Source organism: Meriones unguiculatus, chromosome 9, assembly GCF_030254825.1.
Source record: "Meriones unguiculatus strain TT.TT164.6M chromosome 9, Bangor_MerUng_6.1, whole genome shotgun sequence".
NCBI lineage: Eukaryota > Metazoa > Chordata > Mammalia > Rodentia > Muridae > Meriones > Meriones unguiculatus.
Window position 1 is genome coordinate 20,055,059 of NC_083357.1, and position 24,328 is coordinate 20,079,386.

At 39.0% G+C, this 24,328-nt stretch overlaps 1 long non-coding RNA gene across 2 annotated transcripts; it reads left to right on the forward strand.

Moving 5' to 3' along the window:
- The first annotated feature begins 13 nt into the window (after positions 1–13).
- Positions 14–7,488, forward strand: LOC132656420 (uncharacterized). 2 transcript variants are annotated; one of them, XR_009594165.1, is made up of 2 exons: positions 14–155; positions 5,653–7,488. It is a non-coding gene; the product is annotated as an uncharacterized LOC132656420 (long non-coding RNA). The 2 variants fall into 2 exon arrangements; XR_009594166.1 differs by lacking the exon at positions 14–155 and adding an exon at positions 2,131–4,885.
- The last annotated feature ends 16,840 nt before the right edge of the window (positions 7,489–24,328 follow it).

A 24,328-nucleotide genomic window follows, 5' to 3' on the forward strand; every position in this document is an offset into this window, starting at 1 on the left:
CCTATAGGCTCTACTGGAAAGGCATCAGCCCATTGCTCCAAAATCAATGAGCAGAAGTTGGAGAAAATGATCATTCAGCTAAAGGCAATGACCTGTGATAGGGATGAACTGCATGGAATCCTGGCCAATTATGCTGATAAGGATTTGAACATCAGGTAGTCACTATGCCAAGCTCTCTGTTGACTGTGTTGACCCCTATGTGTCATCCACATCTTTCCTCCCATCACAGGAGGCTGCACCTCCAAGGTGTCCTCATGCCCAAACTAATTTTCCTTAGTGCATCTGAAAATCAGACCTTGAAGCCTGGGTAAGAGTAAGATATGGACATAGGCATATGCTATTCTGCTTCCTCCAAATGAAAAGCAGATCCTATGGCATGAATCACAGTGTGGGGATAACGCAATAGTGTGTGAGCTATCATCATGCATTTTAAAGGCCTTAACAGATGTTGGCTTGAGGGAGATGCTAGGTGCTGTGAGTTTATGGTGAATCTGTGTATTTGACGAGCAGGTGCATGGAGACTGGTTGCTCTTGGCAGGAGCTGGAGGAGCCTGATCCCACATGGTGCATCTCAAGGTGTGACTACTATGCCTGGAGCTCATCACTGCTCCTCTCTGATCTTGTTCACTGTACTCTGAGACAATTTCACCTCCCTGAATTTGGAATCCTTTGAGTGAGTGAGTGAATGTGTGTGTTTGTGGGTGTGTTTGTTTGTCATCACATTCCCAAAGGCACATGCATGCATGAGTGCTGTCTAATGTGTGCACTCCCTTAAGATTCTGGAAGTTGGTGGTAGGTGATGTGACCTGAGAATTTACCTGTCTCATAGTTTTCAGGGGATGCCAGTGCTAAAGCCTGGGTGCCTCTCTTTGGGAACCACAGCAATTGGCCCTTGTCCTCACCTTGGTGGCCCATTGGAATCTCCATGGGAGTTAATAAATACTCCTATCTGGAAATATTTATGATGTACTCTCGGCATCTATTGTAGCAACATGAACCCAGCACTGAGAGTCCCTGCTATGAAAACAGGAGAACTGTCATCACTTGTTTCTGGGAGGTCAAGGTGTGTGGCATGGACTTTTGCAACTTCTAGAAAGCTGATCTCTTCCTTCAGGCCAACAGGGGAGTTCATGCAGCTCAGATTTTGATATCCCTGCCTCTGCTGGCATGAGGCCAGCATGTTAAGTTTATTAAACACCCTAAGGTCCTAGTGCTTAGGAGTCAGGATATAGCATCTCCTGGGATGGGGTAATCCAGGATGCAGACTAAATTTGTGTGTTCCTTGAAGCCTATGTTTATAGGTTTCTTTGCTTCTGAAGTCCATACTTTAAAACAGGTTCCATTTTGAATTTATACCACTGAATATGGAACATCAGAAGGTGATATAAGATCTGAAGACATTATCCCAGAATTTAAGAGAGGCCTCAGTATGACAGGAGTCTACTGAGCACATCTGAAAGACTCTAACTAGGAGTGTTTTCAAAGCAAAGACTCATGACCAAACCTTTGGCAGAGTACAGGGAATCATAAGAAAGAAGGGGAGTTAGTCAGATGGGGAAAGGATAGGAGCTCCACAAGGACCAAATATATCTGGGCACAGGGTCTTTTCTGAGACTGACATTCAATCAAGGACCATGTATGGATATAACCTAGAACACCCCACTCTCAAAAAAGGACAAGTCAACAATACAGAAACTAAACAAAGACACAATGACTCTGACAGAGGTCATGAATCAAATGGACCTAACAGACATTTACAGAACCTTACACCCAAACACAAAAGAATTTACCTTCTTCTCAGCACCTCATGGAACCTTCTCCAAAATAGATCATATAGTTGGTCACAAAGCAAGCCTCAACAAGATTCAAATAATCCCTTGTATCCTATCTGATCAACATGGAATAAGCTGGACCTCAACAACAACAGAAATAACAAAAAGCCTACACACACTTGGAAACTGAACAACTTGCAACTAAATGACAGCTTGGTGAGGGAAGAAATAAAGAAAGAAATTAAAGTCTTTCTAGAACTCAATGAAAATGAAGACACAACATACCCAAACTTATGGGACATAATGAAAGCAGTGCTAAGAGGAAAGTTCATAGCACTAAGTGCCTTCAAGAAGAAATTTGAGACAGCTCATTCAAGCAACTTAATAGCTCACTTAAAAACCCTAGAAATAAAGAACCAGACACACCAAAAAGGAGTAGATGTATGGAAATAATCAAACTCAGGGCTGAAATCAATCAATTAGAAACAAATAAAACAATTCAAAGAATCAATTAAACCAAGAGCTGGTTCTTTGAGAAAATCAATAAGACAGACAAACCATTAGCCAAGCTAACTAAAAGTCAGAGAGACACCATCCAAATCCACAAAATCAAAAATGAAAAGAGGGACAAAGCTGCAGACACTGAGGAAATCCAAACAATCATAAGTACTTACTTCAAAAGTCTGTATATCACAAAATTTGAAAATCTAAATGAAATGAACAATTTTCTTGATCGATTTGACTTACCACAGCTGAATCAGGACAGGTTAATCAATTAAATACTCCCAAGGAAATAGAAGTGGACATAGAAAACCTCCCATCCAAAAAAATTCCAGGACCAAATGGTTTCAGCGCAGAATTCTACCAGACCTTCAAGAAAGAGCTAACTCCAGCTCTCTTTAAACTATTCCACAAAACAGAAGAAACATTACCAAACTCATTCTATGAAGCCACAGTCACCTTGGTACCTAAACCTTACAAGGAACCAACAGAGAATGAGAATTTCAAGCCAATCTCCCTTATTAACATTGATGCTAAAATACTCAACAAAATATTTGCAAACCGAATCCAAGAACACATCAAAGATATCATCCAATATGACCAAGTAAGCTTCATCCCAGGTATGCAGGGGTGGTTCAATATATGGAAATCCATCAATATAATCCACCATATACACAAACTGAAAGAAAAAAAAACACATGATAGTCTCCCTAAATGCTGAAAAAGCATTTGACAAAATCCAACATCCATTCATGTTTAAAGTATTGGAGAGATCAGGGATATAAGGCACATATCTAAACATAGTAAAGGCGATATATAGCAAGCCTATAGCCAACATCAAACTAAACAGAGAAAAACGTAAAGAAATCCCACTGAAATCAGGCTCAAGACAAGGCTGCCCACTCTCTACAAAATTCTTCAACATAGCTCTGGAAGTCCTTGCTGCAGCAATAAGACAGTTGACGGAGATCAAGGGATACAATTTGGAAAGGAAGAAGTCAAATTATCACTATTTGCAGATGATATGATAGTATACATGAGTGACCCCAAAAATTTTACTAGGGAACTCCTACAGCTGAGAAACACCTTCAGCAAAGTGGCCAGAAACAAATTTAACTGAAAAGAATCAGTAGGCCTCCTGTATACAAAAGACAAAAGGGCTGAGAAAGAAATTAGGGAAACAACACCCTTCACAATAGCCACAAATGACATAAAGTACCTTGGTGTAACCGTAACCAAGCTAGTCAAAGACTAGTATGGAAAAACAAAACAAAACAAAACAAAACAAAAAAAAACTTTCAAGTCTCTGAAGAAAGAAATAGAACATATTAGAAGATGCCCATGCTCATGGCTTGGCAGGATTTACATCCTCAAAATGGCCATCTTACCAAAACCAATCTATAGATTCAATGAAATCCCCATCAAATTACCAACACAATTCTTTACAGAACTGGAAAGAAAAAATTCTTAACATCATTTGGAATAACAAGGAACTAAGAATTGCTAAAACAATCCTCTACAATAAAAGATCTTCTCTACTCTCTCCATCCCTGCTCTAAGCTGTACTATAGAGCAACAGTACTAAAAACTGCATGGTACTGGCATAGAAACAAAATGGTTGATAAATGGAACCAAATAGAAGACCCAGAAATAAACCCACAAACCTATGGACACCTGATCTTTGACAAAGATGTGAACACCATACAATGGAAATAAAGATAACATCTTCAACAAATGGTGCTGGACTAACTGGATGTCTACATGTAGAAAAATGCAAATAGATCCATACTTAACACCCTGCACAAGACTAAAGTTCAAATGGATCAAATTCTTCAACATAAAACCAGACACACTAAATTGGTTAGAAGAAAAATTGGGGAAGACCCTAGAACTCATTGGTACAGGAGAGAACTTACTGAACAGAAAATCAATAGCTCTAAGAGAAACAATCAGTAAATGGGACATCATGAAACTGAAAATCTTTTGTAAAGCAAATGTCAGCATCATCAAAGCAAAATGAATGCCTACAGATTGGAAAAGAATGTTCACCAACCCTTTATCTGACAGAGGGCTAATATCCAGTATATATAAAGAACTAAAGAAGCTGAGAAGCAATAAAAAAAAAGTAATCCAATTAAAAAATGGGGATCAGAGCTAAACAGAGGATTCTCTGTAGAGGAAAAACTCAAGTGACAACACATGCTGGAAAGGTTGTTGAGAAAGTGTAACCCTCCTCCATTGATGGTGGGATTTTCCTAAACTAGTACAATCTCTTCGGAAGTCAATCTGGCACTTTCTCAAACAATTACGAATAGTGCTTCCTCAATACCCAGCTATACCACTGCTGGGTATATATCCAAAATTTGCTCAAGTACACAACAAGGACCTTTGCTCATCCATGTTTGTAGCAGCTTTATTTGTAATAGTTAGAACCTGGAAACAACCCAGATGTTCATCAATGGAGGAATGGATACAGAAATTGTGGTATTTTTACACAATGGAATACTACTCAGCAATCAAAAAGGAGGAAATCATCAAATTTGCAGGCAAATGGTGGGATCTAGAAAAGATCATTCTGAGTGAAATATCCCAGATGGAGAAAGACAAACACGGTATATACTCACTTATATAGACCTATAAGATATGATAAACATAATGAAATCTATACACCTAAAAAAGATAATCAAGAGAGTGGACATGGGGTAAGATGATCAATCCTAGTTTAGAAAGAGAGATGGGATGTGCATTCAACTTTTGACAGGAGTCTACTGAGGGCATCTGAAAGACTCTAACTAGCAGTGTTTTCAAAGCAGATACAAAGACTCATGACTAAACCTTCGACACAGTACAGGGAATGATATGAAAGAAGGGGAGTTAGTATGATGGGGAAAGGATAGGAGCTCCACAAGGACCAAATATATCTGGGCACAGGGTCTTTTCTGAGACTGACATTCAACCAAGGACCATGTATAGATATAACCTAGAACCTCAGCTCAGATGTAGCCCGTGGTAGCTCATTTACCAATTGGTTTCCCATAGTGAGGGGAACAAGGACTATTTCTAAAAGGAACACAATGACTAGCTCTTTGACCTCCCCACCCCCCAAGGGAGGAGCAGTCCTGTTAAGAAACAGAGGAGGGCTTTACATCCAGTCCTGAAGATACCTGATAAAACAGGATTGGATGAATGGGGGGAGCCCCCCCCCCCATGGACTTGGAAAGTTGCACAGTGGAGATGAGGGAGGGAGGGTGGGATTGGGAGGGAATGAGGGAGCAGGATACAGCTGGGATACAGAGTTAATAAAATGTACTGATAAGAAAAAATAAAATTAAAAAAAAAATTTACTCTATTGCATGTAATAATCCAATTCTGTCTTTAGATGTGGAGGAAAAAAGACCTGAAGAAAAGATGGCCCCACATAACTTCATTGTTCCACAAGGGTTCTGTGACCCAACATGACAAAATGAGCACTGCCCAGGCATTGGAGAAGCAAGGAAAAATATTCGGAAAAAAATGGTTGCTATTTGCAAGGATGGCATTCTGCCCAGTGAAATTGTGGTGGGTCTCACAAGGTTCTTTTCTGGCTGTCCTAAGGATAAGAGCTGCTTCTTAAATACCCCCTCCCTAGCCTTCAATTCTGTCCTCAAGTTGAGAAACTATTGTGATTCAAAGGGATGGCTTCAGAATAGGTAGGTAAAAGAGGGCTATTCACCTAAAACAGGTATTGGGAATGGTGGGTATATTCACTTTACTATGGTGGAAAACATGATAAGAAAATGTTTCCTGGGGTTTCAATTATCATTAAGGCGGTATGAGAACAAGATATGGGGGCAGCCAAGCAGTTCAAGGTCCTCTTCATCCATGCCAGCTTTTGCATTGCACCTGTGAGCAGGGTTGGTATGGTTCATAAAAAGCAAAGAGTGACATGTGCTGTAGATGGAATGACAGGTTCTTTCCTTTCATCCACTCAGGACATGCTGTCTGTCATCAAGCAAAAAGAGCCAAACATTGGGGGTGTTTTTATATTATCAGCAAACATTACTTCTTGCCATGTTTTGAAAGACAAACTAGACTGTGGGTAGCATGTAAATCTAAACAACGAAGGTGTTCATCATGTCACTTCTGTCCTAAAGGTAGGGAGATTCCTAGTGTCATCTATTCTGAAGATTCCTCTAGAGCTCTGTTAAGTAGTTTCTTCATAATGCATTTCCTGAGTGACAGTAGATACCACTGTTAGAAATCTGGTAACCTCAAAGGTTCCCCTGATATTCACAACAGAAGGAATAAGGATTCCAGCACAAATCATCCATCATAAACTGTAATGTAATGAAGACTATTCCATCCTCCTCATGGGACACATGAGCACTCATGGGACACATTGCTACACCCACTCCAGCATCTTCAGTGTAGCATATAAATAGATTTTGCTACTACGGGAGAGATACGCTTTCTTTGGAAATAGGCTCCCTGGAGGTCCCTAGCAAGTGTCTCCCAGACAACCTAAGCTATAAAGGGGCATTCTGAGATTCCTACACTTTCTTGGTTGTGGTTGTGGGGTTGGATTAATGAGTCTTTTGATCTTTCTCTATAATTCTTGGAACAGCACAATTAATTATTCAAGGAAACATATTTTTGATAGATTACTAAAAGCTTTAACAAGAACAGAATGGAAGAAAAATTATTTTAGAAGTACTGAATGAGATTTAGTATTAAAAACATTACAAGAATAGTGAAAAATAATCTCCTTCTTAGGTAAAGATAGCATGAGAAAGTACAGCTGGCTAGAGCATGCCTCCCTTTGGCCTCCTGTTTTTAAGGAAGATTATAAATCTTTAGCAAGGCATAATGGAGAATAGTTAACAAAGGTGTATTTAGACTTTAATGCAGAGAAAGATTTTGGCAGATATCTGACTTAACTCCTGACTTTCCTCTTCACTGGTTAGCAATAATGAAACTGCAGTGTGACGTGTTTTTTTTTTTTTTTTTTTTTTTTTTTTTTTGTCCCTTGTTTGCTTTGATCAGAAAGTCAAAAAGTTCTCAGGCCAAGATTTCTTGTGGGCACTGCTTTATGTTTGGTGTTTGAGTTAAAATGTAAACTTTGTATTCTTGGTAAAAATCTAACTGTTCTGGGAAGCATGCCAACTTTAAGGTGTTTCCTTATGTAATTACTATAAAATTATTAGCCTGACTTCAGTAAAATCGCAGCAGAATCAAACACTCTTCAGTGTGGTCTCTGACTGTCATTCCCCAAAACTGTGTCTTCCTGATATCCAAATCCCTGATTCTCCCGTGGTTTGTGGGACCCGGCTGGGTCAGTCCGTGGCAACACATATAATTTCAAAATAATAATAGTGTGTGGGAGGGTTCATTTCATATACACATGTGTCACCTGTTATGCATGTCTTGTCATACGCCTTTGTGACCAGTGTTCTCCATTTTCTGTCACTAAATCATTTCTGAGAGGCAGGTTTTTCTACCTTGATATACAGCATGTGTCTCTTTCACATATATCTTCATTACTGATCCCTTTAAGATCTTGTGATCTCTCTCTCTCTTTTTCTAACACACAGACACAAACATAACTAGTACTCAAATACAAATCCTCATGACAGGGAAACAGGTGTTCTTAATCACTGAGATATCCCCTCAGCTCCATGAAATGATATTTGTATTTCATTATTAAAATTAAAATTCAATTGCAACATTTCATTTCTTCCATTTCTTTTTTCTAAGATTCTTTTCCCCACACCCTCCCACTTCCTGTCAAATCTATGGCCCATTTTCTTTAATTGTTATTATTATATAAATACATATAAATCTGTTACTATGTTCAAACATCCTGATGAGTCCCTTTATGGTTGGTAGTATATGTATTATTTCTGAGCTAACCATTTGGTATTGGATCACCAATTAGGGGTTTATCTTGAGAAAGTCTAATGTTCTCACACTCAGTAGTATTTATGTGCTTATAGTTCTTTGTCTAGAGTTTGGCTTCAAGACATTTCTTCATCCAACTAACTTGGATGATGTTTCTCGTAAGGTATTATTAAAGCAACCATATTGTTGGATTATCATGACTGAAGCCTGCCCCTCATTTCTAGGAGACCCAGATTTAAGACAGATTATCTGATCCTCTGCTTTATAGTCTTTCAGAGTATTTTAATTAAGTTCCCTGAGTCCAGTGTTCAAGAGTTACCTTCATATGTGTCCATTGAGTTACAAACCACTGGAACATTTATTTTCTGTATTTTGAACAGCTATGGTTTTCTGTAATAATGTCATTCCATTGCAAAGAGAACCTTTGATGAAGGGGTAAGAGCCATATTATCTGTGTGTATTAGCTTAAATATTTAAAATGCCTTTAAGACAAGACCTTTTCCTCTAATAGGCATGACCTTAGTTGCAAGGTTTCCAGGACCAGGAATGGTTTTCTGCTGCTGAGAAATCACACAATTACTTACCACTTGTCATTTTTGTGGTTCATAGGTGCAGTTGTGTAGGATTAATTTTCCTGTCCCCAGCTCCTGCTGTAGCTTGCTTAGCCCCTTTAAATACTATTAAACCTGGTGCTCAGGGAGGAGCTTTACATGTCAGACCCAGCTGAGATCTTCCATCGCCTAAGTCTGAATTAATAGAGGATAAATTTCAAATGGTTACTTTGATTCTCAGTATTTGAGTTTCTGAGTTATTATTAATTGACCAATTGCTTTTGGACTGTAAGGAGTACATTAGAGGAAAGCCTAACTCAGAAAATCTTTCCCTCATGTTGTGCAGAATGAAAGGACAGGAGAAAAAAGTAAGGTCCCCTATATCCCTTATTCCAGGTCCTCCAAATCTCCCTGTTATTCCTCCCATGGAAGGTTCAGGAGATTCCCCAGGATGAAAGTGTCTTTCTCTACCAAAGCCACCTTGGTCCAAGAAAGAGCTATCTCAGAACTCACCTTTGCCTCTACATCTGAACATTCCTCCAGATGCACCAGGATCCATAAGTCCTCCTCTTCTTCCATGCATGCCATCAGGCCCACAGTCACCATCAGGAGGTGGGAAAGGTGGCAGAAGGAAGTCCTTGGTCCCAAAGGAATTACAGTGACATATTCTATTCCCCAGCAAAGTTCTGGTTTCCAGAACCCATGCTAGGATACTGCCACTTGCCACCTCAGGCTGGACTAATCCTCTTCTAGAGGAGGATCCCCCTTGAGCCCTGGCGTCCATTTCAGGGTGTAGTCTCCTAAGAACTGGCATTGCAGAAACATAACTATCCAGTTCTCCACAAAAAGGCCTTAGTTCAAATACCTTTCAATATAACACGCTTGTGGATGAAGCTTTTACCTTTGAGTCTGCACTGAGCAATCAGAGACCATGACTGCTGCTGCTAAAGTGGTTTTTCCTGTGTCTTCTTTTTCAGCACCTAATGGGAATGTTCAATTGGATGGTGCCCACTTTCAAAGGTGCTACATTCCCTTCTGAGTTGTGTTTCTATGAGCATCCTTTCAGAACATGCTCATCCATGAGAGTGACAAGTGGAAGTAAAATTACTCAGGTTGACACTATATTCTAGCCATTGCAATGAGAAAACTGGAAGTCACCTCTGTTATAGAAGATTCCACAGTGATGATCATATTTTAACATCCGATCTCAAAATCAACTTTTAAATTTCTAACAGAAAAATTCACCCCTTTATAACAGCTGACTCTTTCTCAGAATATTGCAATGCATATTGTTAGCCTCCAAGACTCATATATCAAATGTGATTTAAAGACCTTTGCTATTTCTCTGTTTCTGACACAGATTCCTTTGGTAAATTTTCTTATTAAAAACTTCCCGCAAATATTTGGAGAGCACACGGTTTGCTACGAAACATCATTGTTAAATCCACACAGAAAGAAAACTTCAGGTTCCCTGCAAAATATAACTGATGTTGGTGGCAGAAAAGAAATACAACAACCAGACAACCACTCACACAGTGGGATGACATGCCCCACAGATAGTGGCAAAGTGCTCAGAAGTCCAACAACTCCTATTGACAATGAGGGGATTATATGTAAGAATAGAAGTTCTATTATTGTTAATTTTTTTCACCACTTGTTTTAATGTTTCTTCACAAATGGTGACAATACTGAAGTAGAGCCAAGGAGTAATCAAAATGTTGCTGCCAACATTATAAATATGGAATTATACATTAAAAACTTTTTCTGGTGTAAAAATGAAACTGATTGTCAGTGAAGATCTGCAGGTCTCTAGTAGGGTGGGTCTCTGTATTCTTGAAGTTGCTTCCCTTTATCCCTTATCCCAGGTCCTCCATATCTGCCTGTTCTTCCTCCCATGGAAGTTCCAGGAGATACGCCAGGATCAAAAAGTCTTTCACCACCAAAGCCACCTCTCTCCAACCAAGGGCAAACTCAGAACTCAGAACTCACGTTTGTCTCTACATGTGAATATTCCTCTAGATCCACCAGAGTCCATAAGTCCTCCTTTTCTTCGTATGCCACCAGACCCACAATCACCCTTCGGAGGTGGAAAGGGTGGCAGAAGGAAGTCCTTGGTCCTCTGTGTATTACAGTGATTGCATTCTATTCCTCAGCAAATTTTCTGGTTTCCAGAGCCCATCCTGGAATACTGCCACTCTCCAGCTCAGGCTGGACTAATCCTCTTCCAGAGGAGGATCCCTCTTGAGCCTTGGCATCAATTTCAGCATTAAGTCTCCTCTGTCTCCTCCACAGACTTCCATGTCGCCAGTGTGTCCTCCCAAACTTCCTTGGCCACAAGGATCTCCACAATATCAATGCTTGATTGACCAAAAAGTGGCATTTACTGATTAAACCTAAAAGTATGAACTATATGTAATTGGCTATCAAGTGCCTCGTGATACAATCTTTTTATTATAAATATTACAATATTGATTATTTTCTGTGCATTTGTGGTGAGGCAGAAGGTATGCATGCTATAAAATGAAAAGAGCATCCAATCCTTAAGTGAGTTCAATTAGGATATACAATGACTGCCCTTTTTTCTTAGCTTCTGAGACATCTGAGAAGATATCATTCATAAATATGACAACTATATCAGGACCTGATAAGAACAATGAAACTGTGCACATAACTCCACCAGCACCCAATGAGGAAGATATCACTGTGTTTTCTTCCTCTCCACCAGGACCATTTGTGAGACACCTATTTGGCAGGTTTCTCATAAGCATTTGTAAGGATAGCAAGCTGCTCTCTGTTATGCTTGTAAGTTAATTTTTGGTCTCTCTGGCTGTCCTGTCCCACATATTTTCTGGGGAACCTGTGCTCTCAATTAATAATTTATCAAACATGTGAATGTTTAGTTAACCTATCCATGAGGGTGAGATCCTTTTAAAATAATGTCTCCAAGAAATTAATCCCAGTAAAATTTGAGTCATGTAATTAAACAAACTTGAAAAACAAATGTATAATATGCCCAAGTTTACCCCTGATTTCAGCACAAATCCCAATCCACCATCTAGTTGGAAGAAAGGATTCTATGGAAGCCAGTCCGTTGGTGTCCCCAACTGTCAAATCTTCCAGCTTCTTTTAACCTCCATATTATTCTAGAGTCTCCTTTAATAGCATTGCCTCTGAGATCATTCAGCCTTATAAGTCAATATATCTAGAGTGTTTTACATTACCATATCAGGGAATTAGGTGTAATCATTTTTCTTTGCTATATATTATCCTTTCATCCTAGAAAAATATATTTCAAATTAATCTAATATGGCTTGATCTATTTTAAATAAGTTATTAAATTGCCACAGAGAATGACAATATGTACTGTTCAGCAAGCATTTTAAAACTATATGGTAGCATGTCAACAAGATTATCATGTCAGACACATGACAATTACTGCACATACCTTGAGTATTTTACAGCAAACTCTTTTGGTAACCATGACTATAAAAATTCCAACATTGAAAAAAGCAAAAATAGTGAATAAAGCAGTATATGGTAGTTATTTTACACAGTGAAAGCATGAAAGAGGAATTAAAACTCCTTGGGTCTTTGACTGGGACAACAACTTTTTACATTGATAGCAAAAACTATAACATCTCAGGAGTAAGAAATGAAAATCTCTTTCAAAGGAACTTTCCTGATAAGCAAAATGTTTCCTAAGAAGACAGATTTTAATATTTACAACAGTATTCAGGACTGACAGGATGCGTTTGTGTTACTAAAAAAGAAATATCTCAATTGGAACTGGGAATGGCATGCTTGGGAAGGATATTCCTAAAGGAGAAGGAAAAAATAAGGGAGGAACAATCACCACAACTATTTAGGGAACCCAATTGTGACTCAATGCCAAGGAGGATCTGATTCCAACAAACCCCAATGTTTAAAATTGGGAAAAATGGATTGGGGAGAAAATATATTCATTAGTAATGAACTCAAGGATAGGCTCCTTTACCTCCACCCACTCCAAAGGGAAGAACACAGCTTTTCCTGGACACAGAGGACATTGCATCCATTACTGAAGATACCTGATATGCTAGGGTCAGATGGAAGGGGAGGAGTACTTCTCCTAGCAGTGGACTTGGAAAGGGATAGGAAGGACATGACAGAGGGGGCGGGATTGGGAGGAAATGAGGGAGGGGGTTATGTCTGGGATGCAAAGTAAATAACCTGTGATGAATATTAAAGAAAGAAAAAAAATACAAAATCTTCTTCATTACTCCCAGTTGTAATTACTGACTTATGATTGCCATTGCTCTGGTTCACAGTAACAGACACATTCGTTCTTCAAACTTTTGGATGTATAATAATAGAAACATGTGTTTATTTCATAGAGGACATGATATCAATCATTGGTGAAAATGGACTAGATGAACCCCATTTATTCAGAAAATTAGTAACCAATCCATACTGGGACCTACAGAAAAAGATTGACTTTCAACAGAAAGTAAATTTAAAAGAGGAATCTGTGGTTGTCATAGCAGCGGGCTTCATGGTAATGTTTTTACCATACTCCATGATTAGCATCCCTCTAGACATGTGTGAGTACTTTCCTTCCTTGAGATAAACTGCTGCTGACAGATTCCTTCAACTATGGAAACTGATGACCTGAGGACAAAAGGAAGATAAAATTCTGAGAAGCTAAGGGATTCATTACAATAGACCATTGAAAACCTTCTGTAGGCACATAACTTCCTCCCATGTCAGATGTGCTTTAGTCTGGCAATGCAAATCATCCTGCTGATTTTACCTATGACCATACTATTTGAGGTCACAACAAAAGAAGTAATAATACTGGTAATAATGTGACTTTAAAACTCAAGTCTTGAATCATACTTACCAAAAATATATCCTTCATAAATAAAGACAGTTCAATATGGTTAATGCATCACCAAACTGTTGTTTGTTGCCCTCTGTCCAGTACATACATGAAATTGTTTTCCTTCTCTACCAAAAAAATAATCAAGTACTTTTATATTTATTATATTATTATCCCTTGTCAGAAAATCAAGTGTTTTCTGAAGCTACTCAAAGTACTCTACTACAAGCTAAACTTACACAGGAGCAATCAGTGGTTCTAGAGAAATAACATTGCTTGGTTCAAATTGGGCCATTCTCTTGAGTTCACCACTCAGTAGACTCTGGAGCTATAGCCTCAGACATAAAGAGAGAAAGTACTGTTCTGAGAGAAGACAGGATAGGTAATATCAGGCAAAGCCAGCACTTGATCTCTCCTTGAACTAGAGCTTGCCATGTATGGCTTGCTCTCATTGCCAGAAAGCTGGGACCTCATAGTCAGGAAGAAAGTAATCATCAGTGATCAACAAGGCAGGGCTGTACACTTAGGGTACTTTAAAGGTACAGAAACATCTGGAGTTTTTCCATTATTCTCATTTCCCTACCATTGGAACCTCAAAACATAGCTGACACTTCACAGATCAGAAAGCATTGAAATTAATCATCCTTTACTGAATTATGAATTGTGTTTTTTACTGAACTAGTTAGTCCTGAACAATTTTGGGCTATTTAGTATGAAGAGAAGATACGTGTATTATGAGCTATATAATTTGATATCTCTTTTTATTACTCAGGTAATTAGGGATTTTTCCAAATTTTATTGGCATGTTTATTTTTAATTTTTATTTATGTATTTGCTTATTTATGTATTTTGACACATGTCTGTGTTGGACACCCACTCTAGTCTCTAACCTAAGGCCCTACTGATTCATTCTGAGTTGGGATTCTAAGTATATAGTATAAATGCTTGCCTTGGCTTCACACTTCTCAATGTCCCTAGTCTTTTGAAACTGCAGTGTATGTGTGACTAAGGACCAAGGTTGGAAGATTGAAATAAAGTCTTTGCTAGAACAATAAGACAATAAAAGGAGATCAAGAACATACAAATTCGAAAGGAAGAAGTCAAAGTATCACTATTTGCAGATGATATGATAGTATACAAGAGTGACCCCAAAAATTCTACTAGAAAATTCTTACAGCTGATTAACACCTTCAGCAAGTTCATTGCATGCAATCAGACTTTTTACATACTTATGATAAACAGAATGTAAATAGTGCTCCCTTGAAGAATACAGTTGTACTTGCTGGGATGTTATGACATTTGCAAGTTCTAGAGGGTACAAAGGATTAATGTCTAAGACTAAATGCTCTTTAAAGCTTCTTTATGCTTTTCTGAGTTCTAGGGAATGCAGAGCTATACAGGTACCCTGAATGCTCCAAAGTCTAAGGGAGGGCTTCGGGTTTCAGGAACTGAAATGGACACAGTATCCGAGGAGCTCCTGACTATAAATGGAAAATACCATGGCACATGTTTCTAAAGGCACCAATACTAGATCAATTCCATGACTTCCCAGAGTTCCCGATTTTTTATGTTTTTTTTGTTTGTTTGTTTGTTTTGTTTTTTATTTTCAGAGTCTGCAATTTGAACTTCAAAGCAGACATGCAGTAGAAAAATCAATCTTAGGGATGTAATTCTTTCCAGCATAATGAACAAAAAATGTCTAGACACCAAATTTTAAACGTTCAAATAGAATCAGAATAGTAATGACCAATAATTTTTGTTAGATTATGCACATCAACAAAAGAGGGTAATTCATCTTTCAGCGCTGAATAGCTAATATTTCATCATGAAAGGCCTAAACATCAATGGTTTAATTGTTGCATGACCACATTTACCTAAGAAACAATATGATCAGCAATAACATGTGCATTCAATAGAGACACCATAGCAAGGAGCAGCCGTTCATCAGTCATACCCTTCACACTTAGATTTCACTAACTAGTTTTCCTCAGTCACTAGTTTCTACATGAGTAGTTGGTAAAGAGACTCTGTTTTTCCTGGCTCCATATTTTAACTTATACTAACTGGGGACAAAATTAACATATGATCTGGCAGTAACCCTCTGGGAGTTACTGCACAAGAGATTAGAAGCTTGACTTAAACATAAAGGACATTTGTTAGCAATAAAGGGAGCCTGCTCTTTAGTTAGTGAAAAATGATATTTCAATGCTGATGAATTTTGATGAAAGCATTCCTGAAATCCTTGTGCTCTCTGTAGTTTAATACCTCCTAGGAAAAGAGGCAGTATTAAAAGGGAATTCTCCTTTGCATTTCTCTCAGATGAAAGTCTTAGAAGATTAGAATGTGATCTTCTATGACCAACATAAACTGGATATTCCTATGTTCTTAATTTCTGTTGAATCAATTGTAAAAAATCATGAATGGAGGTACCCGTTTAAGTAATCCATACTGATCCTAGATGCGACACTGCCAGCACTGGGCACTTTGAGTCAGAATATAAGTTTAAAGGTTGAGGGTAACATTTTAAGGCAATGCAAATTATGTGGAATTCCATTTGTTGTACAGAAGCTCTTGGGTGAGAAAAAAAATTATTGAAGCATCTCTAGAAACCAGGGATGTCTTACCATCTTTTGTGATATCTACAATTATTACTTTGCATAGGGTATGCTCTGAAACTTAGTACATTTAGCAAATAAATCCATTATCATGACTCTTAATTTTTCTTCTTGTTGTTTGCCCATATTATGGTTCTGTTCCCCCAAGAGGGCTAGAGTAAGAAATATATGCAGCCTTCAGTATATATAGACCCTTAGAGCAGTACAAAGACAATATAATCATTAATAACATCTTTATTTCCAAAGGGACAGAACCTATCTAGTATGCTGAATTAAGATTGTAATATACAAGTTTTTTGACAATAATAACTGCTGCCTCTTCTTCAGCAGTCAGGAGATTGATAGCCTGCAAAAGATGAGAAACAGAATCTTGATAAGGCTCATCAGACTGCTAGGCTGCTGTCTAATTTTAGAAAGTTCTTTTTTTTTTTTTTTTTTCAGAATTTAACTTACACCATGTTCGCAGTACCAAAGCATTTATTTGCCCATAAGCCTCAGATATGTAATGTGTCATTTCATGTGTCATTACTAAACAAGATTTCTCCTGATAACATCTCAAAAGTTTTAAGCACATTGTTTTGGTGAGTTTGTCAGCTTAGTATTGACATGTTTCTTAATAATCATTAGTACACAGTAAATATACACACCCAATAAGAGTAGCTATTGCTAAGATCTTCCAATCATAGAGAACAAAATTATCTCCAGAGACAGAATAAAAGACAGCCATGTAACAGGAGCAGTATACTCATATTGAGCACAAGGCTACTTAAGATCCTTAAGGGTCTTAAATGAAATGAGCATATAAGCGTAACTTGCTTCCTCACTTTATCTGAATCAGACACCTCACCAACGTGGAAAAGAGGAAATTGAACCATGTCTTCTTTCATCTCATGGACTTAATAGAGAGGTTATTGCATAGCATACCTGAAGTGTGACTTAAGAAAAGGTGATACTTTTATCTGGAGGCTACAAACCTTCTCAATAACCTCAGTAAGAGATGAAATGAGGGGAGAGCCAAGATGGCAGCGCTGGGAGAGCACTATGTCTGAGAAGCGGGATAGCACTCTCCATGCAGTGACCAGGAGACTGAACTCTGGGCCCTAAAACTAGAGCAATCATGTTTCCCAGATGAGGGGAGTCTCCCACAGCATGGGAATTGGTCGGGTCCACTCTCGGGCCACCCAGCCAGAACCCTGAAGAGATCCAGGGTAATGTGGGAATTGGGTCTCCAGGCTGCAGCTCCTGATCACTTTCCCAGGCTGATTGGTGGCCATTTAGGGTGCCAGAGACTGGGAGTCCCAGTCACAAGAAAACCCCATGGGGAAGGAAAGTTGCAAGTCTGATCACGGGTCACCCAGTCTTTCCCTGGAAGGTCTCACAGACCACAGGTACCTGATGCCATCACAACTGAGCTCCTGCCACGCAGAGAGCAGCTGCATGCCCAGCTCACCAGTACAGACGAGCTGCATGCCCCAGTGCAACAGAGACTGTGAACCCCCGTCCGGAGAGGGCCCCACAGGGAAGGTAGAAACCGTGCTGCTTGGGTCACCTAGGCTTTGCCTGGAGAAAGTCGCACAGACTGCAGATCATCTCAAACAGGAGAGTATGCACAGCCAATATGGATCCAGGCCCAGGCAGGGAGCACAGAGTTATTGGGAACCCAGATCCTTCAGACTAGCAGGCTGGCACATGCTCCACCAGCCCAGAGGCCTGCTTTGTACCAACTACTCCTTAAAGACAGAACTGTGTGCCCCAAGACACCAGAGTCTAAGAGTCACTGTCTGGAGAAACTCTCACAAGGAATAAGGAACGAAGCAAAGGCGATGGACTTAGGCAACCCAGTATATCCCCGGAAAAGGTCCCACAGAGTAGCCCAACCCAGGGAACTGCTGTGCACCAGATAGCCTGCTGTTACCAAGAGAGCAGTACTTACCTGCCACAGATTATCTCTTGGGTTCTGGGGCACAGAGCCCCAACCTCAGACCTATAAAAGACCGGGAGCCCTGAGATCAACCCCCAGATATTGCTCCAAGGGGTAACCAGTTATCCCTAACAAAACCCACCAAACCATGGGACACACAGGTTACAGCAGCTGAACACTAAATTTACAGCAAGAAACCCAGAAGGAGGGCAACTGTCTCCAGGATTTCTCCCAGTGAGAGGAGAGCCCTCCGGACTAATCAGGACCACAGTTACCACACAGGTCTCTATGCCTGAGGTGAGCTGTAGCAACTCCTGAAAAATACCGGCCATCCAGTGACTATACCCAAAAAGCTGAGAAGGCTTCCTTCGGGAAAAACCATCTTCCTGCCAAAGGGATTCTCTCCTCCACAGGAGTCCAGGAACAACCAGAAACTAACTTCAAACACCTGCCATAGCCTAATGTGTAGAGGACAGCATAAAAGTTTAACCAACAAAAGCCAGAGCAATATGGAATCTCCAGAACCCAGTTATCCAGGGGCAAATAGCCCTAAACACCCCAGCATAATTGAAATTCAAGAAGATGACCTAACATCTATGCTCGTGAAGAAGATAACAGAGGAAACAAATAAAATACAAAAAAGAAATAGAGGAAGCTGCAGCCAAACAGTTTCTGGCCTTTAGAGAGGAAATGCTTAAATCACTGAATGAAATAAAAGAAACAGAGAATTGTTCAAACAAACAGCTGAAAGAATTGATGGAAAAACATGAAAATACAGTCAGACTGGTGAAGGAAACCAACAAAATGGCTCAAGACCTGAAGATAGAATTGGAAAAATTAAAAAACACACAAATGGAAGAAATTGTGGAGAGAAAGAACTGAGGGAAGAAAACAGGAACTACAGAGGTTAGTATAACCAATAGGCTACAAGAAATGGAAGAAAGAATCTCAGGTGTGGAAGATACAATGAAGAAATAGATGCATCTGTCAAAGAAAATGTTAAATCTAAAAAATTCCTGACACCGACCATCCAAAAAATTCAAGACAATATAAAAAGACAAAACCTAAGAATAATAGGAATAGAGGAAAAAGAAGATTCCTTGCACCAAGGAACAGAAAATATTTTCAACAAAATCATTGAAGAAAATTTCCCCAAGTTAAAGGAGAGGCCAATAAGAATACAAGAGGCCTACAGAACACATAATAAATTAGAACAGAAAAGAAAATCCTCTGGGTCCAAAGCGGCTGACCCTGAGTGCAGTGCTTAGCCTCGCATCCTTAGCGTAACATTTTAGCTTTTTATGGTATCCAACCATGCTTAGGGAGAATGTCCTGCTTCAATGGCTGTAAAGGCCTGAATGATTATGGCTGCATCATACTGTTGTGAGACTCTAATCTTGCATATATACCACAGGCAAACCAAGGAGACCAACACCAGAAGACCTGCTAATGCTCCCATGCCCGCCCATTCCTTCAGATGATTCATGGCTGCAGCAATCCATGATGATAATCCTGTGGCTAGTCCTGTGTCCACTCTGGTAGAATTTACTGTGACAATGGCCACTCTCAGCTGCTCCATCATAGTATCGAATTCTCCAGTCCAATTACCTAAAAGAAAAAGGTATCGGACGGGTCTGATGCTCTTTGGGTGGATGACACCTAAATGAACATCAGTACAAAGTCCCAATTTATTTCTAATATCAGAGATCTGACCTCTACTCTTGCCTGATGCATCTAAAACAAAAAGGGGGAACTGTAGAGAGCTGCATAATGCCGTGCCTTAAAGATGGAGCTGGTTTCCGCCTTCCACCTTCCCGATGGTGAGTGCTCTCTGTCACGAACAATTCCACATTTGGCTAAGGCTGAGGATCTGGCTTGCTTCCATGTATGTGGACCTATCTGCATTGCCCACGTGGCACGCCTGGGTTGGCTACCCAGACGCTATTTAAGCTGTGGGCTGGCTTTCCCCAGGATCAGATGATTGTTCAAGGTTCCTGAATAAACTGCATTGAAAAAAAGAAGAAGAAGAAAATCCTCCCGCCACATAATAATCAAAACAGTAACTATACAGAACAAAGAAAAGATACTAAAAGCTGCAAGGGAAAAAGGCCAAGTAACATATAATGGCAAACCCATTAGAATCACACCTGACTTCTCAACAGAGACTATGAAAGCCAGAAGGGCCGGGACAGATATCATGCAGAACCTAAGAGAACATAGATGTCAGCCCAGGCTACTATACCCAGCAAAACTCTCAGTCCTAAAAGACAGAAAAAAAACAAGATATTCAATGACAAAAACAAATTTCAACAATACCTACAAACAAATCCAGCATTACAGAAGACACTAGAAGGGAAAATACAATTCAGGAAAGAACAGGAAATAACCTCACTACAGTAAAACAAAAAGCAACCAAGCACACAGCGGTATGACCACAGCCAACGTAAAATTAAAACGATCTAATAGTCACTGGTCATTAATCTCTCTCAACATCAATGGACTTAATTCTCCAATAAAAAGATACAAACAGACAGAATGGATGCCTAAACAAAACCAAACCAACAATCTGTGTATAAAAGAAACACACCTAAGGCACAAAGATAGACATTACCTGAGGGTAAAGGGATGGAAGACGGCTTTCCAAGCCAATAGATACAAGAAGCAAACAGGAGTACCAATTCTAATATCTGATAAAATCAACTTTCAACCAAAATTAATAAAAAGAGATGGGGAAGGACACTTCATACTCATCAAGGGAAAACTCCAATAAGAAGACATCACAATCCTGAACATCTATGCCCCAAATACAATGACACCTTCATTTGTGAAAGAAATGTTGATAAAAGTTAAACCACACATAGATCCCCACACACTAATAGTGGGAGACTTCAACACCCCACTCTCAACAAAGGACAGGTCAACTAAACAGAAATTAAACAAAGAAAAAATATCTCTAACAGAGGTCATGAATCAAATGGACCTAACAGACATTTACAGAACCTTACACCCAAACACAAAAGAATTTACCTTCTTCTCAGCACCTCATGGAACCTTCTCCAAAATAGACCACATAGTTGGTCACAAAGCAAGCCTTAATAGATACAAGAAGATTGAAATAATCCCTTATATCCTGTCTGATCACCATGGAATAAAGCTGGACTGCAACAATAACAGAAATGGCAAAAAGCCTACACATACATGGAAACTGAACAACTTGTTACTAAATGACAGCTGGGTCAGGGAAGAAATAAAGAAATAAATTAAAGTCTTCCTAGAACTCAATGAAAATGAAGAAACAACATACCCAAACTTGTGGGACACAATGAAGGCAGTGCTAAGAGGAAAGTTCATAGAACTAAGTGTCCTCAAGAAGAAAATCGAGACAGCTCATTCAAGCAAATTAATGGCTCACTTAAAAACCCTAGAAAAAGAAGAAACAGACACACCAAATAGGAGTAGATGGCTGGAAATATTCAAACTCAGGGCTGAAATCAATCAATTAGAAACAAGTAAAACAATTCAAAGAATCAATGGAACCAAGAGCTGCTTCTTTCAGAAGATCAAAAAGATAGACAAACCCTTAGCCAAGCTAACTAAAAGGCAGAGAGACACCATCCAAATTAAAAAAAAAAATCAGAAATGAAAAGGGGGAAATAACTACAGACACTGAGGAAATTCAAACAATAATTAGGACTTACTTCAAAAGTCTGCATGCAAGAAAATTTGAAAATCTAAATGAAATGGACAATTTTCTTGATCGATTCCACTTACCAAAGCTAAATCAGGACCAGGTAAATCAATCAAATAGTCCTATATAACCCAAGGAAATATAAGCAGTCATCGAAATTCCCCCATCCATAAAAAGCCCAGGACCTGATGGTTTCAGTGCAGAATTCTATCAGACATTCAAAGAATAGCTAACTCCAATTCTCTTCAAAACTATTCCACCAAATAGAAACAGAAGGAACATTACTAAACTCATTCTATGAAGCCACAATCACCGTGGTACCTAAACCTCACAAAGACCCAACAAGAAAAGAGAACTTCAGGCCAATCTCCCTTATGAACATTGATGCAAAAATACTCAACAAAATACTTGCAAACTGAATCCAAGATCACATCAAAGATATCATACATCATGACCAAGCAGGCTTCATGTGAGGTACGCAGGAGTGGTTCAATATACAGAAATCCATCCATGTGATCCACCATATTAACAAAGTGAAAGGAAAAAAACACATGATAATCTCCCTAGATGCTGAAAAACATTTGACAAATCCAACATCCATTCATGTTTAAAGTATTAGAGAGATCAGGGATAAAAGGCATATATCTAAACATAGTAAAGGCGATATACATCAAGCCTATAGCCAACATCAAACTGAACGAAGAGAAACTTAAAGTAATCCCACTGAAATCAGGGACAAGACAAGGCTGCCCACTCTTTCCATATCTCTTCAACATAGTGCTGGAAGTCCTTGCTAGAGCAATAAGACAGCTGAAGGAGATCAAGGGGATGCAAATTGGAAAGAAAAAAGTCAAATTATCACTATTTGCAGATGATATGATAGTATACCTGAGTGACCCCAAAAACTTTACCAGGGAATGCCTACAGCTGATAAACAACTTCAGCATAGTGGTCGGATACAAAATTAACTCAATAAAAAAATCAGTAACCCTCCTGTATACAAAAGATAAAAGGGCTGAGAAAGAAATTAGGGAAACAACACCCTTCACAATAGCCACAAATGACATAAGGTACCTCAGAGTAACCCTAACCAAGGAAGTCAAAGACTTGTATGAATAAAATATTAAGTCTCTGAAGAAAGAATTAGAAGAAGATATCAGAAGATGTAAAGATTTCCCATGCTCATTGCTTGGCAGGATTAACATAGTAAAAATGGCCATCTTACCAAAAGCAATCTACAGATTTAATGCAATTCCCATCAAATTACCAACACAATTCTTTACAGACCTGGAAAGAAAAATTCTCACTTTCATATGGAATAACAAGAAACCCAGAATTGCTAAAAGAATCCTCTACAATAAAAGATCTTCTGGAGGTATCTCCATCCCTGATATAAGTTGTACTATAGAGCAACAGTATTAAAAACTGCATGGTACTGGCATAGAAACAGATTGGTGGATCAATGGAACTGAACAGAGGACCCAGAAATAAACCCACACACTTATGGACACCTGACATTTGACAAAGACACCAAAACCATACAATGGAAAAAAGATAGCATCTTCAACAAATGGTGCTGGTCCAACTGGATGTCTACATGTAGAAAAATGAAAATAGATCTATACTTATCACCCTGCACAAAACTGAAGTCCAAGTGGATGAAAGACCTCAACATAAAACCAGACACATTAAATCGGCTAGAAAAAAAAAAAAAAAGTGGGGAATACCCTAGAACTCATTGGTACAGGAGAAAACTTACTGAACAGAACACCAACAGCACAGGATCTAAGAGCAACAATCAATAAATGGGACCTTACGAAACTGAAAAGCTTCTGTAAAGCAAAGGACACTGTCATCAAAACAAAAAAACTGCCTACAGATTGGGAAAGAATCTTCACCAACCCTTTATCTGACAGAGGATTCATATCCAGTATATATAAAGAACTAAAGAAGCTGAAAAGCAGCCAACCAAGTAATCCACTTAAAAAATGGGGAACAGAGCTAAACAGAGAATTCTCAATTGAGGAATATCGAATGGCAGAGAAATACTTAAAGAAATGCTCAACTTCATTAGTCATTAGGGAAATGCAAATCAAAACAACCCTGTGATTTCACCTTACACCCATAAGAATGGCCAAAATAAAAAACTCAAGTGACAACACATGCTGGAGACATTGTGGAGAAAGGGGAACCCTTCTACACTGCTGGTGGGAATGTAAACTTGTACAACTACTGTGGAAATCAATCTGTGCTTTCTCAGACAACTAGGAATAACACTTCCTCAAGATCCAGCTCTACCACTCCTAGGCATATATCCAAAAGAAGCTCAAGTACTCAACAAGGACATTTGCTCAACCATGTTTGTAGCAGCTTTATTTGTAATAGCCAGAAGCTGGAAACAACCTAGATGCCCCTCAACTGAAGAATGGATGCAGAAATTTGGTACATCTATAAAATGGAATATTACTCAGCAATGAAAAATAAGGAAATCATGAAATTTGCAGGTAAATGGTGGGACCTGGAAAGAATCATCCTGAGTGAGTTT